The sequence below is a fragment of the Poecilia reticulata genome, chromosome 3 (assembly GCF_904066995.2).
Source record: "Poecilia reticulata chromosome 3, P_reticulata-male-v2, whole genome shotgun sequence".
Taxonomy (NCBI): domain Eukaryota; kingdom Metazoa; phylum Chordata; class Actinopteri; order Cyprinodontiformes; family Poeciliidae; genus Poecilia; species Poecilia reticulata.
In genome coordinates this window covers 13,108,198-13,132,010 of record NC_088832.1, presented here as the reverse complement: position 1 = coordinate 13,132,010, position 23,813 = coordinate 13,108,198, and positions in this window count along the sequence as shown.

Sequence of the window (23,813 nt, the reverse complement as noted above, 5' to 3'; positions counted from 1 at the left end):
CCCCGAGTTTCAAATGGCTAAGCAAGAAAACACGAAGCCCCTTATCTTACGGCTAATGTGATCCTGGTAAATGAAGGGGCTCTGTGCTGCTGGAGACTGCAAGAACGAATAAACAAAGATCCTTTATTGATCTGCTAAGAGGTTCAGTGAGCGTAGAAAAGTCCATATGATCCCAGAAACATAGTCCAGTCCTTAAAGACCATGAAGTATGTCAACATATGAGTTTTGTAATATAACAGAATGTTTCATTGATCAAAATGAGTTGTAATGAGTTTCTTTGGCTGAATGTAGAGCATAAGTAAGGCATTATGGGGGTCATGGTATTATATATCCACAGTAAGTAAAAGAATATGGCACGCAGTGTGTGATGCTGAAATCTGTTAGATCTCCCTGCTCGGTCTCACTCTTTGTGTGTCCTACTTGAAATTTCTGTTTGATACTTAGCAAGAGGAGAGCAGGCAATCATTAATACACAGGAATATGTTCCATGTTCTTTGGGGCTGATGGGAATTCTTACCCCTTCCCACCTTCCAAGGTACGCAAACCGGCATGTTTACCAAAACACACGCTTACCCACAACATATACATACATATATGTTTGTGTGCACAGCATGGACAAGCCCAGGACTCCCTGTTGTATTTACAATTCCCTTGCCTCATTTAGAAATCAGCCTTGCTTAAAAAAAATGAAGACATAATCATACTGCTTCCTTTGAAAATCAATGAATTTGACTTGTTTACTTATAAATAAGAGAAATGTGTGATTTGCATCCATCACAAATTCTCTGTTAGATATTTTCTATCTGGGAAATCCTTGGGGGAAAAAAAGAGTCATGCATTATTTAAATTACAACACTTTAAATCATGTTGATTTATGATACATTCTCAATACTAAGCCTCTGATGGTATCAGGCAAGGTGTTTTATCATTTCGAATGTTTCACTTGAAAAGATCTAAGTGTGAGAAATCCCCATGACATTGACCTGTGTGAATTCAGATTTTCTTTTTTCTTTTTAATTGCGTCAGAGAGCTGCTTTGACTGTGGACAATATCTCTTTCTATAACGTAACTTTAAGGGAATTTGCTACAGAGGCAATTATTTGTTTTAGCAACCACTGAGCTATTGACAAGGGTTATTGGCAAAACGTTGGTTGAACGGTGTCTTGTCCTTTAGAGATGCCCGTCTCATTTCTGTTCAGAATAAAACTTCATGGTTGAATGAATAATTTCACATCAAAATCTGCCTGGGGTATAAATAATTTTTGACCAACTGTACCTTAGCAATAGTTTAGAAAGATCTCTGAGATCTGAAACACCTTGAGACATGGCTACATAAGTAAGACAATGTTAACCGAGCGAGCCCAATAATATACATTAAGACCTCTATACACTTCATTCACTTCATTGCTTTATTTAGAGACGGTATAAATGAATGGTTGGATAAGAAGCTCAACCAAAATGTCATGTTTTGTTTTGTGAAGAGCCCAAACACATATCTATTTGCGGCAAAACAGAATATTTTAATAAAAGATAAAAATATAACAAGGATACTTACAAAACCCTCAGGAGAAAAGCCTGACATGGAACAGGAAAACAGCAGAAAGGCAAAGGAAAAATTCAGCTGAGCGACAGAGAGAGAGGAGCTTAAATACTGAGGAGCTTCATTAGTAGACAAGTGACAGGTGGCTGACTGGGAACAGAGTGCAGCTGTGAGAGGAGGCTAAACAGGCAGACTGAGGGAAAGACACTAAGAAACATGAGATAAGCTGAGGACCACATAAACAATAACCAAAGGAAGAAACACTAATCTGGAGAAATGCACAAGTAATGAAAAGCAAGAAGAAACTGAATGCCAATGAATGAACTCCAAAGGCAAGATCTGGCCTTATTTGTTTCAATTGCCAACTACCACTTAATATAACAATGACCTTTTTTTTTTTTTTTACATATAGTGAAAACACAGGGATCAGGTGACCGTCGCATGTGATAAAAATGCACAAGCTCAAATTTGCAACTTCTATCCTCTGTTTGGTCAATGCGCATCTAACTGTCCTTTAACTGTCCAAAACCTTTTTTTAATGCGACTCCAAGCCTCCTTAAAAACAGTCAAGTTCATCTCAGTGGAGGTTTTTATTTATCATATGATACCTTATAAAAAATTTATGACACTCATTGTTCCTTGAATGCATAGTCTTTGTTTGTTTGAAGATGGCCATCTTCAAACAAACCAAATACTTTGTCAGTTACTAAAGAAATATATCCATTATGAAAGCATTAGGCATCTTTAGCATCAAAACTGACTTCCTAACTTGCTCTGTGGTAGTTTTATTTGTGAATGGTAAAATACAGCTTATTTCTCCAGGAATAGTAAAGTTATTATTAAACTTTATACTTAGTTGAGAAATACTGACAGTCGTAATAAGATAAGATCAATGTTCATTCAGCAAAAGCTGATGATACCCGACTGTGTCTGAGTAAAGAGAATTTTGAAATCTGTACATTAATCAGCTTGGTGCTTCGTTAACATCACTACTGGAGAAAACATAAGACATAACAATGTTACTGTAGAAAAGTCATGTCATTTTCTACATTTTCTACAAAGCTACCAAATCACTAAATAGTTTCATTTTAGAAACCATTTAATGACATCTATGCAATAGCTGAAGCTCTGTCAAAGTCTGTTCAGACAACAGGGAAGTAATTCTAAACAAAGCTGAAAAGAAGAATCAAGGATATGCAAAAAACACTGAAAACTGAGATCACAAATCATGAGACCTTGGCAGAGTCGTGCCAAATAAAACTCCCTTAAACCTAAACGTTACAACCCAGAGCAACAAAGAAAGCGAATCCCTAAACTCTTCCACAGTGAAAGGAGAAACTAACATATTCACAGTGATTTTGACAAGATTATTCATGTTTGCTCTTGATTTTTAGTCTTTGAAAATGCTGAAATATGTTTTATTAAGAACCAGTGAAAACAAAGATTCGGTGATGTGTCTTGTGTGTGAGAGAGATATTACAGTTTAATTGTGCCTGTCAGATTTTTATCATAGGCAGTATGAGACAATAAAAGGTGCATATTTTTACCTGTTCCAATTATACCCCTGTCTGTACAGTAATCAGCTTGGTGTCAGCTAAATTTTTCTCACTTTGAGAGGTTTTTTATTCTGTTCATTAGCCTTTCAAAAAGAAGATAATTAAGACCCTTCTGTGACACAAAATTTCCGAATTTCTGGTGGTTTGATGTAGCATCAGTGGGTGGTCTTGCTTGCAAAGTGGCAGAAATCTGTGGCTTCTAGTGAGATTTTATTGTTTGGTTGACAGTCGTATTTGTGTCTTATTTTTTGTCTGCATTTCTTCTGCTTTCACAAATTACAAGTTAATCAAAAAGAAAGGAATAAGAGTTAGAAAAGCTGAAAACTATGGATATAAAAGATCTAACTGACTTTTAACATGAACGTGAATAGGAAGCAATCTGCTCAGTTACGAACCCAAGGAACAGTCAGGTCCTAAATATAACATTGAACTTGATTATCTTAGTATTTACCGACAAAATAATAATATATTTCATATAATTAAACTATTAGACTTAACGCAATATTGAAAAGAGGCATTTCAACTTCTTCCTGTTAGCAGAGTAGGCCAGGAATGCTCAGACTAGTTACTATGACCACCTATGACAGTGGATAAGTGACTTTCCTGGAACAATAAATTGTTTCTCTGCCATTAGCACATTTAGGAGTGTATACACAAGCATGAGTGGCAGCGCTAAGACCTTCTTCCTGCCTCTGATTGGTTGTTTTTGACTAGGACTGGTACATTTCTTGAGACTGCAATAGTTGCACTGCGAAGAGGTGGAGAAGGTTGATCTTTTCACAGATTATTTGTCTCACATGATATTGTCATGACATAGTGAGATTTTTAACAAATATGTAAAAAAAAAAAAAAAACATGTTGCAGGTTTCAGGGACTAGGTTAAAGAATATTCATCCTTTTAAAAATTATTTTCAGAGTTGTCTTCTTGTCTGTTGATTAAATGTAAAGTTAAGTTTTAAACAGATTTTTTTTTAAAGACATTTCAGCAGAAGGATAGCTGCCAGGGGTCATTTTAATACTTAAATGGATTCTTGTAGCAGAGCAGATTGAAGTGAAGGTGGTTTGACCGCAAGGATTAATATATACAAAGGGGCAAAACAGGGGAATAGATTGGTGTCACAGTTGGTAATTTCACAGTTTGATTGATTGCTGGCGTATTGTATTGCTCATACTGAGGTAATTAATCTGTCTTTACATAGTTCAAAACCCCCATGTCTCAAACATGTTTGTCTTGCCAGTAATCCTGTTGGACAAAAATGGATCTCAGTTTTCTTTTCATTTCTTTCTTTTTATTTTTTATTTTATTTTATTTTATTTTTTGCTTTCTCTTTAAATACCTTGAATGTTAAGTGTGTGAGTGTCTGCACACAGATCTATGTGACCGCCATGTCTCAGTGAGCATTATTAACCTTGCATTGTTTACTCAGCCTTACATATATGCATGAATTGGCAGTCCATAATTCCGCACAGATTAAAGATATTTGAATGCGAGACAGAAAATAATATCTGTCAGAAACATGCACGATTGAAATTTGTTAAATTAATGAGATGAAAAGAATGTAAAAGGATGGCAGCAGGTATGCCAGATGACGGGGTCAGTGAAAGACACACAAAACTGATCATGATTGATGATGACGGATCAGAACATTTGTGCAAGCAGGTGAGGAATAATTGAAAAATTTGTAACTATGGTTAAATAAGTAGTCCCTGACAAACGATGAGCACAAATGTTATTTATAAGAACATTATAATCCCAAGAGTAACACTGGTAAATTCTCAGTAGCACTGGTTTATTTGATTGTCTTATATAGGAGCTATTGTATAGGAGAAAAATGTAACTTTGGTAAAACAAAAGCAAGATATGAAACTGGACTTACAGCAGCAGAAGAAACCGGCAAAAATGAAAACCAGTAACTGGTTAGAAAAGCAGTATCCTAAAAGCTGCTGAAGGCGACTTTTATAAAAAAAAAATATAAATATATATTTTTTCATATCTGTTAAAACTAATTTTTCTGGCTCCTCCGTGTGGTCCTACAGCCATCTCCAGAAATATACAACTCAGAAACAACCAATCATAGCTAGGTTGAAAGGCTTTGCAGCTGAGGGACAATGCTGAGCAGAAGAACTGGGGGAAGCTGACTAATTAACGCAGAGGCAGCTTAAGTAAATACAAAAGATCTTCAAACCTAATGGAAAAACTTGTGATCTCAGGGAGGGAAGCATTGTCTGTTACTTCAAACTGTTAGCTTTAATCAGTATGTTTTTTTTTTTAAAAAGTACCTCATCTTATTTTTATGTAATGTTTTTAGAGTTAACTTTAATGCAAGTAAATTGTGAAGAAAACCAATCTATAAAATGGAGTATAAAAAGAGGGAAAAAATATTTTCTCTGGTCCTCTACACAGCCTGTGGGTTATTTTTACAAACTGGTTTTACTTTTCACACAATTTATTTCTATCAAATTGCTCAAGTCTTGGTTGAACTTTGATTCACTAAGAAAGGGGCATCAAAGGGAAGCAAAATGTACTGTAAGACAGGCATGGACAGTGACATTTTCAAACAGGCAATCATCTGAGCTTTAAAAATCAAATGAAAAGTTGAGGCAATCTTAAGGCGATCATTCACGTTCAAATGCATTTGTGAAGTAAGCGCACATATTGTGTTCAAGACATGGGAACTTTAAACTTAAATGACTAAATATGACAATTTTTGCATACATTTTCTTTTATTATTTGTGAATATTTTCTTCTGTTGGTAAAAGACAATTTACAAGTAAGACTCAAATACTGTTATGGTCCAATATTTCTGAGGACACCCCAAAAAATAAAAAAATAAAAAAAGTGAGAATTTTTACTCAGAAGCTAACCAAAGCTTCTGAGAAAAAAGTACAATAAAATTATGAGGTGCACAGATGTACTTCCAGTTTTATTATCTTAAAGACTGATGACAATAACAACAATAGAAAAATTAGAACATTTCTGAAGAAATTTAACGGGGCCTGCCAAAGTGTGCCCTTCGGTTGGAACCCAGCGTTCTGATGCTACAAATTAGCATCAATACTAAAGAAAGCTGCAATATACTCAAGAGCATGTGGAGAGTCACAAGCATGTTGAGTAACATGGACTTATACCATTCGGTATGTTGAAATTAGTGTACAAGTTAAAATGAGCCAAATTGCCAACATTAGACTAAATGCTGGCAGTAGAATGTGGGGCATCACTAACATGTTTTCTTACATTGACTTACTCCATTCAATGTACTAAGTGTATAATAAATAAGAAAAACGGCTAAAAGCTTTTTTTAGGAAAAAGGCTAATGCTAATGGAGCAGCGAAATGCTAATGCTTGTGCTAATGTTAATAATGTGCTATGGCCACCTATGGCGGTGCACTAATATTGAGATGGTGTCATCATGACCGATTTTTGTACCAATAGAGTCAAAATATATTTGTGGGCATGAAGGTGAGTTAAAAACTGTTCTGGGGTCAGAAATCCTCTCCGTTTCTCACTCTAGTGGAGGAATATTGTGCAAGGCAGCGCACAAACCTGGGAGATTTTTATTTTATGGTAAAGGCTAATATTTGTGCACTGCCTAAGCTTCATTTTAAAGTGCCATAATAATCCCATGTGTAACAGTGGTTGGGTTAAACCAGTCATATACAGCAATAACCTGTTGTGAAAAATATGAAGGCTTTTATTAAATATTGTACAATAACCGAAAAGAGAGATGTAACTTCTATCATGAATATAGATTAGCCAAAACCCCTACAAATTACATGAAATACTGCTACTTCCGGTGGGCGTCAGAAGTAAGACAAGTACTTGTCTTACTTCTGGACCTCCCAGGAATAAGGTGGATAGAATGTTCAGTTCCAATGGTATCAATGACATCAGCAGTGATGTCATCACTCTATGATATCACAAGGGAATCTCTCTCTTGAATGTAGCTCGTAGACAGAGTTTTCTCTGACCTGTTCCACAGTTCAATCGTGACAGATCACCCTTCAGAGCTTGTTATATACCGATTTCAGAGAAGTGAGAATTTACCAGTCATGAAGCAACAGCAGACTGCTTTTGAACATGAAGCTTTACCAGCTAAGCTTTCATGGGTCGACAGGGTAGACTTCAACATCCAAGTCAACTATGACGCTTTCATTTTCCCTGTTGAAGATGACAGCGTCAGCCCCATTGAGCCGGAAGATCAATCAGAGATCCAGGGGGTATCAAGTCCTTCCGGCGACTTTGAGTGTCCAACATCTTTGGAAGTCGAGCAGAAAACAACACCCTCTGCTGGCTTCAAGATTACCCCCTCAGTGGAAGACGTGGAAGAGACAAACCAACACGTCAAAGATCTGACAAAGCAGGTGGACAATCTTAAAACAGAGTTGCAGAATCTGATTTTTGAACTCCATGAGGAAAGAGACCGAAGGGTCGCATGTCAGGCTGAAGTCAAATCCCAGCAGGAGGAGAATCAAACACTGCAAACAATGTTGGAAAAAGAATGTCACCAGCAAAAGATTAAAGATGTGTCAAAGGTTTCCTGCTCTTCCAAAGTCACAGTTGACAAGAGTGTTCTTCAACAGCTGGAGTACTTCAAGCTGGAGGCTGCAAAATACGCCTCCCGCAATAAAGGTCTAATTGAAGTAATGGTTGAAGAATACAATGTGAGACTTAAATATGAGGAGCAACTCAAAAGTCACTCTGAGCAAGCTTCCAAATTTAAGGCTCAGGAGGAAACGGTGAAAGCTCTCCAGGGTCAGGTTGCAGACCTTAAGGTAGAGTTGAAACTTGCTCTGGAAAAGATCCATCCTAGAGTCTCCACCCAACCAGAGACCCCCCTGCAAACAGTGGAGCCCAAGCAATGGCAGACCTTCAATCAACAAGGGGTCTCCATGCATAGCCTGACTCGGCCTTTGCGCCAACCCAGATCCAGCTTCCAAACAAAAGGCTCCCTACAAACAGGGGAGACCAAGGATAGACAGGCCTCCAATCAACCAGGGAGGTCCGAGGAAAGACAGACCTCCAATCAATCAGGGGGGTCCGAAGAAAGACGGACCTTCAATCAACCAGAGAGGCCGGAGCCAAGATGGACCTCTGATCAACCAGGGAGGTCCGAGGAAAGATGGACCTCCAATCAACCAGGGAGGTCCGAGGAAAGATGGACCTCCTATCAACCAGGGCGGTCTGAGGAAAGATGGACCTCCAATCAACCAGGGAGGTCCAAGGAAAGATGGACCTCCTATCAACCAGGGAGGTCCGAGGAAAGATTGACCTCCAATCAACCAGGGTGGTCCGAGGAAAGATGGACCTCCAATCAACCAGGGAAGTCCGAGGAAAGACAGACCATCTATCGAACACGTAGGTCTGAAGAAAGACAGACGTCCATGCGACCAACCTCAACATGGTGCATGGAGGGCCTTCATGTTGGCATTGGCAAGAAGACCAAACTAAGCCCGGCTCGGCCTTTACACCGACCCATGCCCAGGTGGTACTAACCTAGGTCACTATCCAAACCCAGGTTTTGCCAACACTGGGCATTATTGTAAATTCAATCCTTTACTCCAGGGGTGCTCAAAGTCAGTCCTCGAGGCCCGACTTTGAGCACCCCTGCTTTACACAAATTTAGGAGATCAAAACAGATGCAGGCAAATAAAATTCCTGACTCCAAAATCAATGGAGAAAACACAAGATCAATTTCTGAGTGAAACCCCCCCAAAATAAACATTATTAAACCTGTCCAGAAACAACCAATCAGAACCAAAAGGCAAACTTTTGGTTCTAATTGGTTTCTGATGCGTTGAATGTGTCTCAGCAAATTCAGCACATTAGACTATTAATGTACTGCAGCTATGCAATTGGCAGAAATATACCATTATATCATCATTGTTTATTTATAGAATGATTTAGAAAACAAAATGCTGTACAGGCTTGTCAAATCTATTTCGACCTATATTAGAACTTTGAATTTATTTCCCTTCATTTCAGTAGCTGCGATTTTCCCTAACCAATACCAGTCTAATCCTAATTAACTAAAACTTAATTCGTACTTTACCTCTAAATGTTACCCCTGATCCAAATCAATGAATCCATCATATTAGGGCAGGTGGTCCTAATATGATGGACATAATATGACACTGTACATATAATGGTGTGTTCGCACCAAACACATTTTGAGCATCAGGCACGTCTGGTTTACATTCAAACTCTATGTGGAGGCGCGTCGAGGGCTATTGAGCACTTTGAGCATCTAGCGCAACGTTGGACGCTCCACATAGACTTTGAATATAAAAGCCAACAGGACCACATCATCCGCAAAAAGCAGAGATGCGATCCTAAGGCCACCAAAACGGATCCCCTCAACACCTCGGCTGCGCCTAGAAATTCTGTCCATAAAAGTAATGAACAGAATCGGTGACAAAGGGCAGCCTTGGCGGAGTCCAACTCTCACCGGAAACGAGCCTGACTTACTGCCGGCAATGCGGATCAGACCCCGACACCGGTCATACAGCCCCTATCAAAGGACCCGGTACCCCATACTCCCGGAGCCCGGAGTACCCCCCAAAGGGCCTCCCGAGGGACACGGTCGAACGCCTTCTTCAAGTCCACAAAACACATGTAGACTGGTTGGGCAAACTCCCATGCACCCTTCAGGACCCTGCTGAGGGTGTAGAGCTGGTCCAGTGTTCCATGACCAGGACAAAACCTCACTGCTCTTTCTGAATCCGAGGTTCGACTATCCGATGGACCCTCCTCTCCAGGACCCCTGAATAGACCTTATCAGGGAGGCTTAAGAGTGTGACCCCCTGTAATTGGAGCACAACCTCCGGTCCCCCTTTTTAAACAGGGGGACCACCACCCCAGTCTGCCAATCCAGGGGAACTGCCCCCGATGTCCATGCAATATTGCAGAGTCGCTTAAGCCAACACAACCCTGCAACATCCAGAGCCTTAAGGAACTCCGGGCAGATCTCATCCACCCCCGGGGCCCTGCCACTGAGCTTTTTGACCACCTCGGCAACCTCATCCCCAGAGATTGGAGAGCCCAACCCAGAGTCCCCATGCTCAGCTTCCTCAACAGAAGGCATGTTGGTGGGATTGAGGAGGTCTTCGAAGTATTCCGCCCACTGGCCCACAACGTCCCGAGTTGAGGTCAGCAGCACACCATCCCCACTATAAACAGTGTTTGTGCTGCACTGCTTCCCCCTCATGAGACGCCGGATGGTGGACCAGAATCGCCTCGAAGCAGTACGGAAGTCTGTCTCCATGGCCTCTCCAAACTCCTCCCATGCCCGAGTTTTTGCCTCAGCGACATGCCGCATGCCGTTTCGCCCGCCGGTACCCATCAGCTGCTTCTGGAGTCCCACAGGCCAAAAAGGCCCGGTAGGACTCCTTCTTCAGCTTGACAGCATCCCTCACCGAAGGTGTCCACCAACGGGTTCAAGGGTTGCCGCCGAGACAGGCACCAACAACCTTGAGGCCACAGCTCCGCCTCGGCATTGGAGGTACGGTACATGGTCCACTCAGACTCAATGTCTACCACCTCCCCCGGAACGTGTTCGAAGTTCTGCCGGAGATGAGAGTTGAATCTCCGTCTCACAGGGGACTCCCCCACCACCGGAGCCAACTCGTCACCAGGTAGTGGTCAGTGGACAGCTCCGCACCTCTCTTCACCCGAGTGTCCAAGACGTACGACCGCAAATCCGATGAGACGATGACAAAGTCAATCATCGAACTGCGGCCTAGGGCGTCCTGGTGCCAAGTGCACATATGGACGCCCTTATGCCTGAACATGGTGTTCGTGATGGACAATCCGTGACGAGCACAGAAGTCCAACAACAGAACACCACTTGGGTTCAGATCGGGGGGGCCGTTCCTCCCAACCACGCCTCCCCAGGTCTCAATGTCATTGCCCAGGTGAGCGTTGAAGTCCCCCAGTAGAACAAGGGAGTCCCCAGGAGGGGCACTCTCCAGTACCCCTTCTAACGACTCCAAGAAGGGTGGGTAATCTGAACTGCCATTTGGCCTGTAAGCACAAACAACAGTCAGAACCCGTCCCCCCACCCGTAGGCGGAGGGAGGCTACCCTCTCGTTCACCAGGGTGAGCCCCAATGTTCAGGCGCCCAAATGGGGGGCAACAAGTATGCCCACTCCAGCCCGGCGCCTCTCACCATGGGCAACTCCAGAGTGGAAGTACGTCCAGTCCCTCTCAAGGAGACTGTTTCCAGGACCAGAGCCATGTGTCGAGGTGAGGCCGACTATTTCTAGCCGGAACCTCTCAGCCTCGCACACTAGCTCCGGTTCCTTCCCTACCAGCAGTGGTGGAGAAAGTACTCAAAAAATGTACTTAAGTAAAAGTACAAATACACAGACAAAAATGTACTCAAGTAAAAGTAAAACTACCACATTAGCATTTGTACTTAAGTAAAAGTAAAAAAGTACTGGCTTTTAAAAATACGTAAGTATTAAAAGTAAAAGTGCTTGCTGAATGGATTACCTAATTGCTAATATCATTAAGTGTACCGATCGTATTTAATTTTAATACATTGGAAAACAACCTGCTGAATACTATTAATCAATCATTAATCATTTTGTCTAGATTAATGTCAAGTTGTCAAAACAAAGACATTTTCAATAATGTCAACTTTGTATTAAAAGTGTCATGATTTACTGAATGACGCTTTATGACAACAGTCATAAATATTTATGAAGACTTATTCATGTCCATGACAGATGTTTATGACGGTGTCATGTCAGTCTTATTCACCCGCCTTCAGTAAAGTGTTACCGGCTGGGTTTATGTAGCATTTGATTTTTAACAAAATATTTATACCTGTATTTCATAAAAATAATGGTTGACTTTCGGCATTTATTTTGAAGTATGTTGATCCTGTTTACAACTATGATTTTCATGTTCAAAAGCAATTTTTTTATGTTCCATCTTATAGTAATAACTTAACCAAACTGTTTATTTGACTTCAAAGACTAGAGTCGAGATTGCTTTACATTTAATTTATACATTGAAAATTTGTATAGTAAAATGCAATAAATTAGTTGTGATGTACAGAAGATAAACATTAGCAAGCTCAAGAATATGTTTAGCTCTTAATATATAATAGTAAATGTTAGTTATAAAGACTAGATGACATGTCAATTTATGGTCTTAAATTGCAAAATAAAGTCTGCAAATTGATTGTAGAATGGTTTCATTTTTACATCACTTTGCATGAGATACTTTCAAACTAAGTGTTTTGTGTTCTACAACTACATTTCCTGTGGACTTAGAATTTAATTTTGTTTCAAAATTATGTTAATAATATATTAAATACATTAACTGTAATATATTTTACACTATAATTAACATATGGTATAGAATACAGACTTCAATGGTATTTGGAAATGTCCAAGGTTTTTTAAAAAGTTTGTGAATGCATCACAAAAAACAGAGTAAAAAGAGAGAATTTCAGTTTTGGGTTAACAAAATATTGGTAAATTTGACATAAAAAAAACTGTTAAAATAAGGAAAATATTTTGATGGAAATTCTGAAAAAAAAAAAAATACAGAAAATGTCCTGTTAATTCTCTGCCATGATATTTTCAGTGTTTTTTACAGAATTTCCATCAGAAGTTTCCCGTAATTTAACAGTATTTTATTTCAAAGTTTTCCATGAAAAAATAGGGAAATATCCTGGTAATTTCTGCCAGTACACTTTCTTGTTTTTTATGGAATTTCAGCAGAATTTTTCCATAATTTAACAGTTTTTTCCCCAATAATTTAACATGAACAAACTGTTAAATTATGGCCCACCACCACTTCAGGTGACATTTCCCATATTCTCAAACTCAAAGCTTGACATGTATGGGGCAACGTGAGAGCTCATCTACTGACTGACTACATAAACTAAAAGCTGAATCATAGATATTTTTAATAAGCGTATTTGTGAGCCTGCCTCTTTTTATTAAATTGAAATTAATTTTTGATTTTTGTATGACTTTTTCTCATATTAACTTAGAAAACGAGTTGTTATTATTACAGGTTAGTTTTCTAAACAACATAAAAGTAACTGCTAGGGAAGCTCAAAAATGAAAAATTGGACTGATATTGATATCCGATAGTAACACTGCTGTTATGCCAGATTAACCAAAACTTTATTTTGTCAATTTTTTTTTATATGATTACTCGATTAATCGTAAGAATAATCGATAGATTACGCGATTACTAAAATATTTGTTTACAATAGCCCTAATTATATAAATTAAATAGGATTTATAGGTTGATCGGGGGGATTAATTCTCTCCTTCGCCCCCTCCTTCTACAGCCAGACCTCCTCCCCCTTCTTGCAATTTGCTGTCCGGCCGCCCCCCCACCCAGCACTCAACGGTACGCTTGACCGGCCCCACCCTCTTTGACCCCTCACATCTACCTCTACATTGAAGGGGGGCTAGTGCACCTCTCATGGTACACTAGCCCCCCCAATGTCTCTCCTTCACCCCCCCCCCTTCTAGCCTCCCAGTGGGCCATCGTTCCCTCGGCCTCCAATTCTGATTCTTCGGGTTAATCTACCCGTCTTTCTCTCACTGTAACAACAGATGACTAATGGTTTCCGGTATTCTCAGGTTGAAAACTTGTAAGCAATCTTTAAGGCCATAATCATCCGCTCTGGTAAGATGCGAAGTTCTTCTGAGGAACAGTTTTGATACTTCTGACAAGGTGTCACTAGGTTGGTGAGATTAGGCATGAGGACTCAGAGGTCTGTCGTGAGTCGGAGACAGGTCCTGACTCAGAGACAGGTCATAACTCTGTGGCAGGTCCCGACTCTGAGGCAGGTCCCGTCTCTGAGGCGGGTCCTGACTTGGGGACGGGTCCCGACTCTGAGGCAGGTCCCGTCTCAGAGGCAGGTCCCGTCTCAGAGGTAGGTCCCGTCTCAGAGGTCGGTCCCGTCTCAGAGGTCGGTCCCGTCTCAGAGGCAGGTTCCGTCTCAGAGGTCTGTCCCGTCTCAGAGGTCTGTCCTGACGCTGAGGCGGGTCCTGACTCTGAGGCGGATCCTGACTCGGAGACGGGTCCAGGGACGGGTCCTGACTCGGAGACGGGTCCCATCTCAGAGGCAGGTCCCATCTCAGAGGCAGGTCCTGTCTCAGAGGTCGGTCCCGTCTCAGAGGTCGGTCCTGTCTCAGAGGTCGGTCCCGTCTCAGAGTTCTGTCCTGACTCGGTGACAGGCCACGACTCTGAGGCGGGTCCAGACGCTGAGGCGGGTCCAGACTCTGAGGCGGGTCCAGACTCTGGGGCGGGTCCAGACTCTGGGGCGGGTCCAGACTCTGGGGCGGGTCCTGACTCTGAGGCAGGTCCTGACGCTGAGGCGGGTCCAGACGCTGAGGCGGGTCCAGACTCTGAGACAGATCCTAACTCGGAGATGGGGACGGGTCCTGACTCGGGGATGGGTCCTGACTCTGAGACGGGTCCCGTCTCAGACGTCTGTCCTGACTCGGTGACGGGATCTGACTCTGAGGCGGGCCCTGACTCTGAGTTCGGCCCTGACTCCTCCAAGTCAGTACCAACCTCTGAGTTGACCAAATTTAGAGGCCCAGCTAAGTGTGGACTAAACACAACATTTGATCCATTCTTGGTGGGCTCTTGCCTCTCTTCTTCATCTGGATTGTCTCCACAACCCGCAGCCATTTTGATGAGGTCCCATGTCTTTTGGAGAAAGGTGTCTTTGAGATTGATTTTTCTCGGTCGTGCAAGGGTTCTTTTAAAGCATTCCACAACCTTGTGAATCACTATTGGGTTGTTGCTTTTAATCATTTTGAAGAGCAGTTCTCTAACTGCGTCTTCATTGCCCCACAGAAGTTGCAGGATGTCTCGGCAGGCTTTTTTTTCCATTTTGTCATAAATGACAAAATCTATGTCCTTGACTTCTTTCCATATTTTTGGAGCAAGCTTTCTCTGGACCGGTTCGGTGTGCTTCCTTTTGTAATGCCCATAGCTAGATCTGTAACTGGACTTATAAATCAATCTCCATAGAATATTTTGAACCATAATTCTCCTTTCATCTTCTGTTCCACGTCTAAATCCCATCCTGTTTGCGTCCCTCAAAAATTGTTCAGGGTCCATGGTTGCCTGAGTATAATCTTCACTCAGGCAGTTTTCATCTGCGTACAAGTCTTCAGTTGGAAAAAAAGTCTTTCGGATCTTTCTTTTGGTAGACGTGAACATTTTCTCTGTAGGAACAGGATTCTCCAGATGCTTTTTGAATTTTTCCACGATGACTTGGTGTCCTTCTGGGTAATCCAGTAGTGCGATTAAATGCAGTCCACTGGCAAAGTGGAATGCATCTCTCGCAAGACTCTGGAAAATCCTTTCACCAAGTTCTTCTGAAATCTCCGAGAGTACGTTCACATTTATATCTCCAGTTTTTCTCAAAAGCAATTTCAAAATTTTGCTATGTTGTTCCTCAAAGACTTGTCGGACAAGATGCAGAGTTGGTCCATCTGCAGCCTTTTCTATCACTTCCCACAGAAGTTCACTGAGAAAGTTTCTCTTTTTGTAATCTGGGCTTCTTTGACCAGGATGAACTTTGCTGGACAATGTCTTTTTCACTTTCGTCCAAAAAGAAACCTTAGGTTTCACATCCATTTCTCTCTCTGGGCTTTCGTCGTTCATCTTTATTGGGCTGAGCTAAAACGTCCAAATGAATCTCGAGTTGACTGACTTGTTAACCGATTTGTGGTAACTGATCAGAGAATTAACTGATCAGTTGGTGATGTCATGGACTCTGACATCATAAAGTCATCCTCAGAAGGGCCTCATGACACAGACATCATTTGAAGTCATGCTGATGACGTCATTGTAAGCAGCATGGCAACTGTTGCTAAGGGTAAAAATAGCACGCAGTGAGCATGCGCTGTGAAAAAAAAACTTAATCTGTGGGCACTAGATGCATTATTCCCGCAAGTCTGAACTGGCAGTGATTTGTGCAGCTTAACAGGAGGGGCCAGGGAACCATTGGCCCCTCCACTTACCGCCCACCCATTTTTATTTGTTATTTGGGTTCCATCTCCTAACAGGCATAGAGCAAATGTCAGTGGAACCACAACATGACCTGGGCCGGTCTATCAGTCAAACAAACCTCTTGTGATGCCCACTGGTGTGTGAAAAAAAAGTGAAAAAGGAGCATTTAAATGTCTATGGGATAATAATAATAATAATAATAATAATAATTTACTTGTTAACAGGGGTTAAAGACGATGGGTGCAGTAACGGTGTTTCACCGGTATGTGGTGCATGGGAACTCTGAGCTGCCAGTTGCTCTTAATACATTAGAAATGTGCCATTTTAATGAACAATGCCACCGATAAAGCATATTTTTATTATGTTTACTCTCTGTAACATGGTTTAGACTTAGATATGTGATTCTATGCATCATAATTTCAGGGACGGAAACATCTTGTCTCCTGTCCTAACATAACATGAACTTCACTTTTTTTTTGCTACTAGTAGCTTTTATTTTTTAAAGAAATCCAACAGAAAGGGGATGGAAAGAAGGTGGGTGGGAGAGGACAGGCAACCAAGGAGCCAGTAGCAGAGTTGTAGTCAAGGTCACCAACCCAAGACCAAGTCAAGACCAGCACCCCGCGCTACGTGACACAAAAAAATTAACTTTTACTTATCAAAATTGCTTCTCAAATTGATCTGAAAGATCCACTTTCCCATAAAAAACTAGTTATTAAATACGTAGAGCTTAAATAAATGCAATCAGTAAAGATAAGTCCAGAAGAATCGGATCGTTCCTGAATGTACCAGCGTTGTCCCATATGTGCGACACCTCAGTCAAAACCTCCACACAATAATTCAGTGCATGAGTGACAACTTTTTTTCATCGCAGATGCAACATGTGTGTCTACGTCAGTACAGCTAGCTTTGCTAGCATCACGTCCACAGATCTTACCTTTCTTTAAGCTTTCCTTCCAAATGACGCTAAAAGTTGGATGAAGTCCCCACCATCTGTGAAAGCGAAGCGCTGCTGATTTTACATGTCGCCATATCTTATGATTTATGCAGCGCTATTATATTACTGATGATTAGACTCGCTCAGAGGAAACCACTGCGCATGTCTGGAGCTTCGCGTGCGAGTAAAGGTGGAGGCGATGGGTGACAACAGACACGTAAGTTACGATATTGCTCGGATTTTAAGGCGCCACCTTAAGTCCCTGAACTTCACATTTTAACAGAAAAAAAGAGCAACGCGACTTGGATGTAACGAGTAACGCGACAGTTTTGTAGAAATGTAGTGAAGTAGAAAGTACAGATACTTACTGTAAAATGTAGTGGAGTAAAAGTAGAAAGTCCCCATTATTAAATCTACTTAAGTAAAGTACAGATACACGAAAACTCTACTTAAGTACAGTAACAAAGTACTTGTACTTCGTTACTTCCCACCACTGCCTACCAGAGAGGTGACATTCCACGTCACAAGAGCCAGCTTCTGCAGCCGAGGATCAGACCGCCAGGGTCCCCTCCCTCGGCTGCCGCCCATAGCACAATGCACCCGACACCTTTGGCCCCTCGGACAGGTGGTGACCCCATCGGAAGGGGGACCCACGTCTCCTCTTCGGGCTGAGCCCGGCCGGGCTCCGTGGGTAAAAGCCCGGCCACCAGGCGCTCGCCATCGTGCCCCACCTCCAGGCCTGGCTTCAGAGTGGGGCCCTGGTGACCCACGTCCGTGCGAGGGAAAACGAAGTCCAAAGTTTGTGTTCATCATAAGGGGTCTTCGGACTGCGCTTTGTCTGGTTCCTCACCTAGGACCTGTCTGCCTTGGGTGACCCTACCAGGGGCATAAAGCCCCAGACAGCATAGCTCCTAGGATCATTGGGACACTCAAACCCCTCCACCACGATAAGGTGGCAGCCCAAGGAGAGGGAATGGAATGGAATTCCATGTATACGAAATGGATCTCCACTGTTTACCACAGAGCATTTGATAATCTAAGGAGCAAAATGTAGAATAAATTACCACAGACATCCTCTGAAAAAAACAAAAATGTTTTTGTTAGGAAATCAGTATAATGTTTTCTACTTAATTTGGCAGCTAGGATTTTGAGCAATGAATCTCTTCCAGTCTGTTAAAACTACGTTAATAACAAAATATAGTAAACAGGGAAATAAATCAGAAAAGTTGAAGTTATCCTTAAACTACCCCCACAAATGCTAAAAAATAAGCATTTTAATAAACACAAAAACCTGAGGTTTTTCCATACATCATTATAAATAACGTACAACTGTATTGTCAACATGGGATAAAAATTACATGTTTTATTTACCACAAGCAGAAGTAAAATTACTTCTGTGTATAAAGATAATGCCACACATCTGTACTTTCTGACAACAACAAAAAAAACATAATAATAATAATAGAAATAATTAAATGAATTGTTTCAATTTTGAAAAATAAATTCATGATGTGAGGCATTTAAAGTAAAAATGTAAACCATTAAAAAAAGAAGAAAATATGTTTCACATATATCTCACAAACACTGCAGTAAAGTCTAATAATTTGAAGCAACTAAACATGTAAGACATGTTTTTGAAAAACTTGTCTTTAAGTTATTTCTCTGCTTTGAAGGGATTTTGGAGAAATAAACACATAAATCTCAAAGTGGAGAATGTCAGGCATCACGATTTGACCACATTTACCAAATGTGCAAATCCTGCACTTTTTTCTCCTTGCTACTTACCCCTGACCTGCTGTTGAAAACATAGCCATCAGCATTTTGCCACCCCTAATGATAGGTAATCACATTGGTTTTCTTTATAATTTTCTTCATAATGCCTTCAGTGTTGAGACACAACATCGTAAACAACACATCCAGGGACGTTTTAGACAGATGGTGATATCCCACTTAACGGAAAATGCATCAGAAAACATGTTTTATGCCTCAATAAATAGACCACTGAGCATATTCACACTTGGAATAAAAGGTTGTGAATTTACGTAATTACTTGATGATTTTATGCTTTACTGCGTGTTGAGAATCCTGAATGACTTTGATCAACGTCTTTCAGTATGTAGAGTAAGTTTTTTTTATTTTATTTTTTTTATCGTTTCCCTAAGAGCAGGGGAAAAATACCATCAAAGTAATTTGTGTCAGTCTTTTCCCAGCCCTTTGGAAAAGTGAAATGGTGAGCAAGGCTGTTTGATAACTAATACCCATGTTTGCTTATCCTCATTCATTCCGCCTTGTACTCTATTCTGTTTCAAGGGTACAGAAAGCAAAGAGCCACAGATGAATTCAAATGCAGATGCAATCATTTGCAAACACTTTGAGCAGCTATAAATATGATGTTTATGAACTAGAGCTTAATTGTGTGATTGCAGGACTTCTGAATTTTGTTTTCCTATTAAAAGTTATGGACAAATCTCTGGACTGTTTGAATAATTACCGCTATGACACCTTTAAAACAATTGATCGGCAAGTCAGAAATAAATCCTAATTGTTTTTAACTTTAATACAGTGCTATTTTATGAGAAGATATCAAAAAATATTTTGTTGCTTTAAAAACTGAAACCGTAAAAATGTGGAAGGGTCATAGTACTGTTTATATTTGAATGTAGATTGTAATAAATATAAGGTTTTCATAAAATTTTTAAGCATGATAATATTTATATTATCTCATAAAAGCATGTTTACATGAGGGTGTGCAATTCCTACGGTTTATTTGCCATTATTGCTCCTAATATCCTCCAAGTTTCTTCAACTTTTCTTTCATGAAATTATTTCAGGTCAGCTAAATATCAAACCTCCACAGATAGTATAACTAAGCTAGCAAGTGAACTAACACTAAGACAAAGTGGTATGTATTTATAAAATGAAACAGTGAATAAAGCTCAACACTGCTTTAACTCATTCCATGACTACAGCTCTCTGCAAACACTGATTATGCACTGAAGTGTCTCTGCTTTGTGTAAACTACTACAACTACTGGGATTTTAACAAGAGCTTATGTCCAAATGTTCTTGTTAATGACTAGGCACAAACAATGTCACATTTTTTGGCCCCATTTAACTTTAACAAAGTGTATTAATGACGGACAAAAATGCAGTTATATTAAAACCTAAGTTGTTTTGCAAATTAGCTATTAATGAAAACATTATGATTTTTCCTGAAAACTAAACATATTTAAGTCAAACAACGTCTGTGGTTGGTTGTGGGACTGGATAATGTTATGTTTTTGTTGCTATTTGAGGGCAGCAACACATTAATATGAATCAAGCACTGAGTGCTTGTTGTCTAGCAGCTGTTTGAGGCCCCAGATCTAATCCCAAGAAGCACACCAGTTCCCAGCAAGTGCTAACTGCAGTGAGGCGTGTCAAAGGGGTTTGTAATTGTGCTCTACAACACTTTGTATTTACAGCAGGGCAGAGAGGGGTGGAGAGGAAATGGATCTCTAGATTATTTCCATGTATAATTTCTTATCTGGTGAAGTGCATCTCTTCTGCCTCTGCGCTGATTGCCCCCTGCAGGCACTGCCTTTTACTCCCTGGGTGTGCCACCAATCTAGAAATTGAATTTAAGGAGTGGAAATTAGAAATGAGGGCATTTTCATTTCAGTTTATCTCACCAGTGAGACGCTTTTGATGTGAGGCTTTTACAAGGCTGCAAGGTGGAACTCCCACCCACTTGATACCCTTCACCTGATGATCTGTCGCCTTCATCCCACTGGTGGCTTTTTATACCCGTGCAGCAGCCCCTCTGTCCATTCTCCACTCCCCTTGAGAGAGCGCTACATCTTAAAAACAGTCCATTTCCTATCCAAAATGTGCCACCTGCTTTTGGCATCTGGAATCCCTGGAAAATGTAGATAAATGAACAGAGCTACCTGAGGGATTTTATGAATCTACTTCTGCTTGGCAGATTCATTTGCTCGCCGCCACAGAGAGCTGCACTGGTAAGCACAGATTACAGTGTACAGCGCTATTGGTCCCTCGCATTCCTCTGTCCTATACGCCGTATGTACAAGCAATGAGAGGCTGCTGACCTGGGCTTTATCAATATTTCAAACTGTAAATGTAGCCTTGTGTTCTGCTGTCTTCCTTCATCTTGTCATTACAGCTAGAATGGACCTAGCAATGGCCTCAGGAAACTATAATATGTTTTTTTAGTGCTTGATTTAATCTAGGGTCACTCTCTATGATATTTGATTAAACTGTATAGAGCCGTAAAATGTCACGAAATGTGCTGCTGCTCCACACTATTATTTACAGTACATCTGTAAATGTGCTTTGTACTATTGTTTTAGACCAATTAATTTAGATAAATTTCATATTGAATTTACAGTTTATTTAAATCCTGGAATAAAAGAGTCTGCAGTGACTACATATCTGAAATAAATTAAACAAAATGTAGTAATTTTAATTGCTTACTAAAAAATGTAGCATATAAATGATTTTGATTTAGTATCAATTTCCATCAAGGACAAACTTGTCTTATCATACAAATAAGTAATTCTACAGTTTTTGTGCCTGAAGTAAAGCACCTAGCTTTATTTGTCTCCTCTTTTGAAAAGATACAAAGAAACAACAACATAGAAACAATCTACATCTGATTAAGATGCCCAAAAATGTTGACAGATGAATTATAATTTAATCAAATCTTTTTTTTTTTCATTAGTCTTTCAAACTAGAAATGATTCACAATGTTACTAAATAGTCTGTCAATTCAAAATGGAAGTTAAAAAGAATGTAATCAGCATCCTTATTGGGCTTTAATGACAGGCGAATTCATATTTATGTCTTCTGGCTGATTATATGAAAGTAGATAAAGCATCGAATGAGCTTGATTCAAGCATTGAAGTAAGAGGTTTCCAAGATTTCCCTTGCGGCTTTAAGATACTGTTTTTTTTTTTTTTTTATCAAAATGTATTTAATGTTATCTGTTTAAAATTAATTGTTAATGGCAATTCACCACACATAATGCATCCATTTCAAGGAATAACAGCAAATTTTATAACAATTATTTTACACGTTTTTGTAGGTAAACAATATTTCACAAGTACAAAAATATTGTAATTAAATATTTGTTTTTTTTAGTTTGTGACATTTCTAATACATCCCCACACAGCTATAGCCTACACTTTATTCAGAATAATCATTTAGCTTAACCTTAAATATTTCAAAATAGAGCGATGCTTGACATTAGTTTGACAAAAGCTGCCTTTATGTCCCACTTTCATTATTATATGCTAGAAAACCCCAGCTAAATTTGCCCCTAGTTTGGATGAACGCTCCTTTAATTTAGTATTTACTCAGGTTTAATTGTGTAATTGAGACAGTTGAACTGGTGAGCCAGAAACCGGCTGAAGCCAAGAAAGACAGTGTCTGCAGTTAATTTTTATTTTAGACCACCGTTATTGTTCCAAGATCCATGCAAAGAAACTGGTGTCATTATGTTTGAGAAAGGAAGTGAATCTGACTACCCGCTCCATTAGCATTTTAAAGGTGATTGTCATTCGATACTCCCCTGACCAAATGAAGCTTATTACAACCTAAGAAGTCAGGATCTTACATTTCCAATTATGTTGAAATCATGGCTGCTATGACATACCAAATTACTAACCATTATGATGGTATTTTACTCACATCTTAAAGCAAACTTTTGAAAGATACCTTTTACGCTTTGTCAGAGTGCAGTACTTTACAAGATGCCATCACATAAAATGGTAAGTGTCATGTTCTGAGATAATATTAATCCACATGTCGAATCATCACAAGACTTGGACTAAAATGTGAGACATTATTTATGCTTCAGAATATGCATGAAGATGTTTTCATGGATCCAGGGGTTCTGCTAACCTGACAAAAGATATATATATATATATATATATATATATATATATATATATATATATATATATATATATATATATATATATATATATATATAAAAGGACACTGTATACATAAGGAAAGAGCAAGCCTCATGGCTCTGAGACTTAAAGGAAATCCTGAGAGATGTGTTGTGATATCTTGGAGGTGATATATCTGAGTCAGTCTGGAGGTGAGCTGCGTAGGGCAGTGGATTGTTATAGATTTCAAAATTTCTGAGGCAGAGCAGATTGGTGGAAAGCGGGCATGATGGGACATTTGAAGCCTGGCTTCAAGGCGAGGAAAAAGGGGGAGTGTCAGATGAAGCTCCCTTTCAATGCTTGTGTCGTCTTGCTAGAAACCATGTGATCAAACAAGCAAATAATGCCACACACTGTTAAGGTGGGTTTTGCATGTTGGCTTTCAAAATCATAACATGATGAGCAGCATTGCTTGGTGGGTTGTTGTAAGTAGTGTTGTCACACATCAGCAGAGTTAGGACCTGAGAAAAGTGTTTTTTCATTAGCGGTGGCCAAAATTGAGTCAAAAAAAGAAGAGGAAAACCTCTTCCACCTGGGAAGATGTGGAGATGACCACTCACTATAAAGTTCTTTTTGAACAAACATTAACCCTCCAAGTACCTGCCCTCCAGGAATTTGATAGAAATTCCAACAAGCTTTTTGATATTTGATCAAAAAGCTTGTTGAAAGAAGTGTCTCAAACAGCAGAAAGAGACAGCCTGAGTGAAATTCTGTGTGTAGCTAGATATAATTGATCAGAACCACAGCTCCCAGAAAAAGAGTATTTAGAAAAAGGCATATTGTGTCTCCCCCAACAAGCTCTGCACAACACTTATCTTTATTGT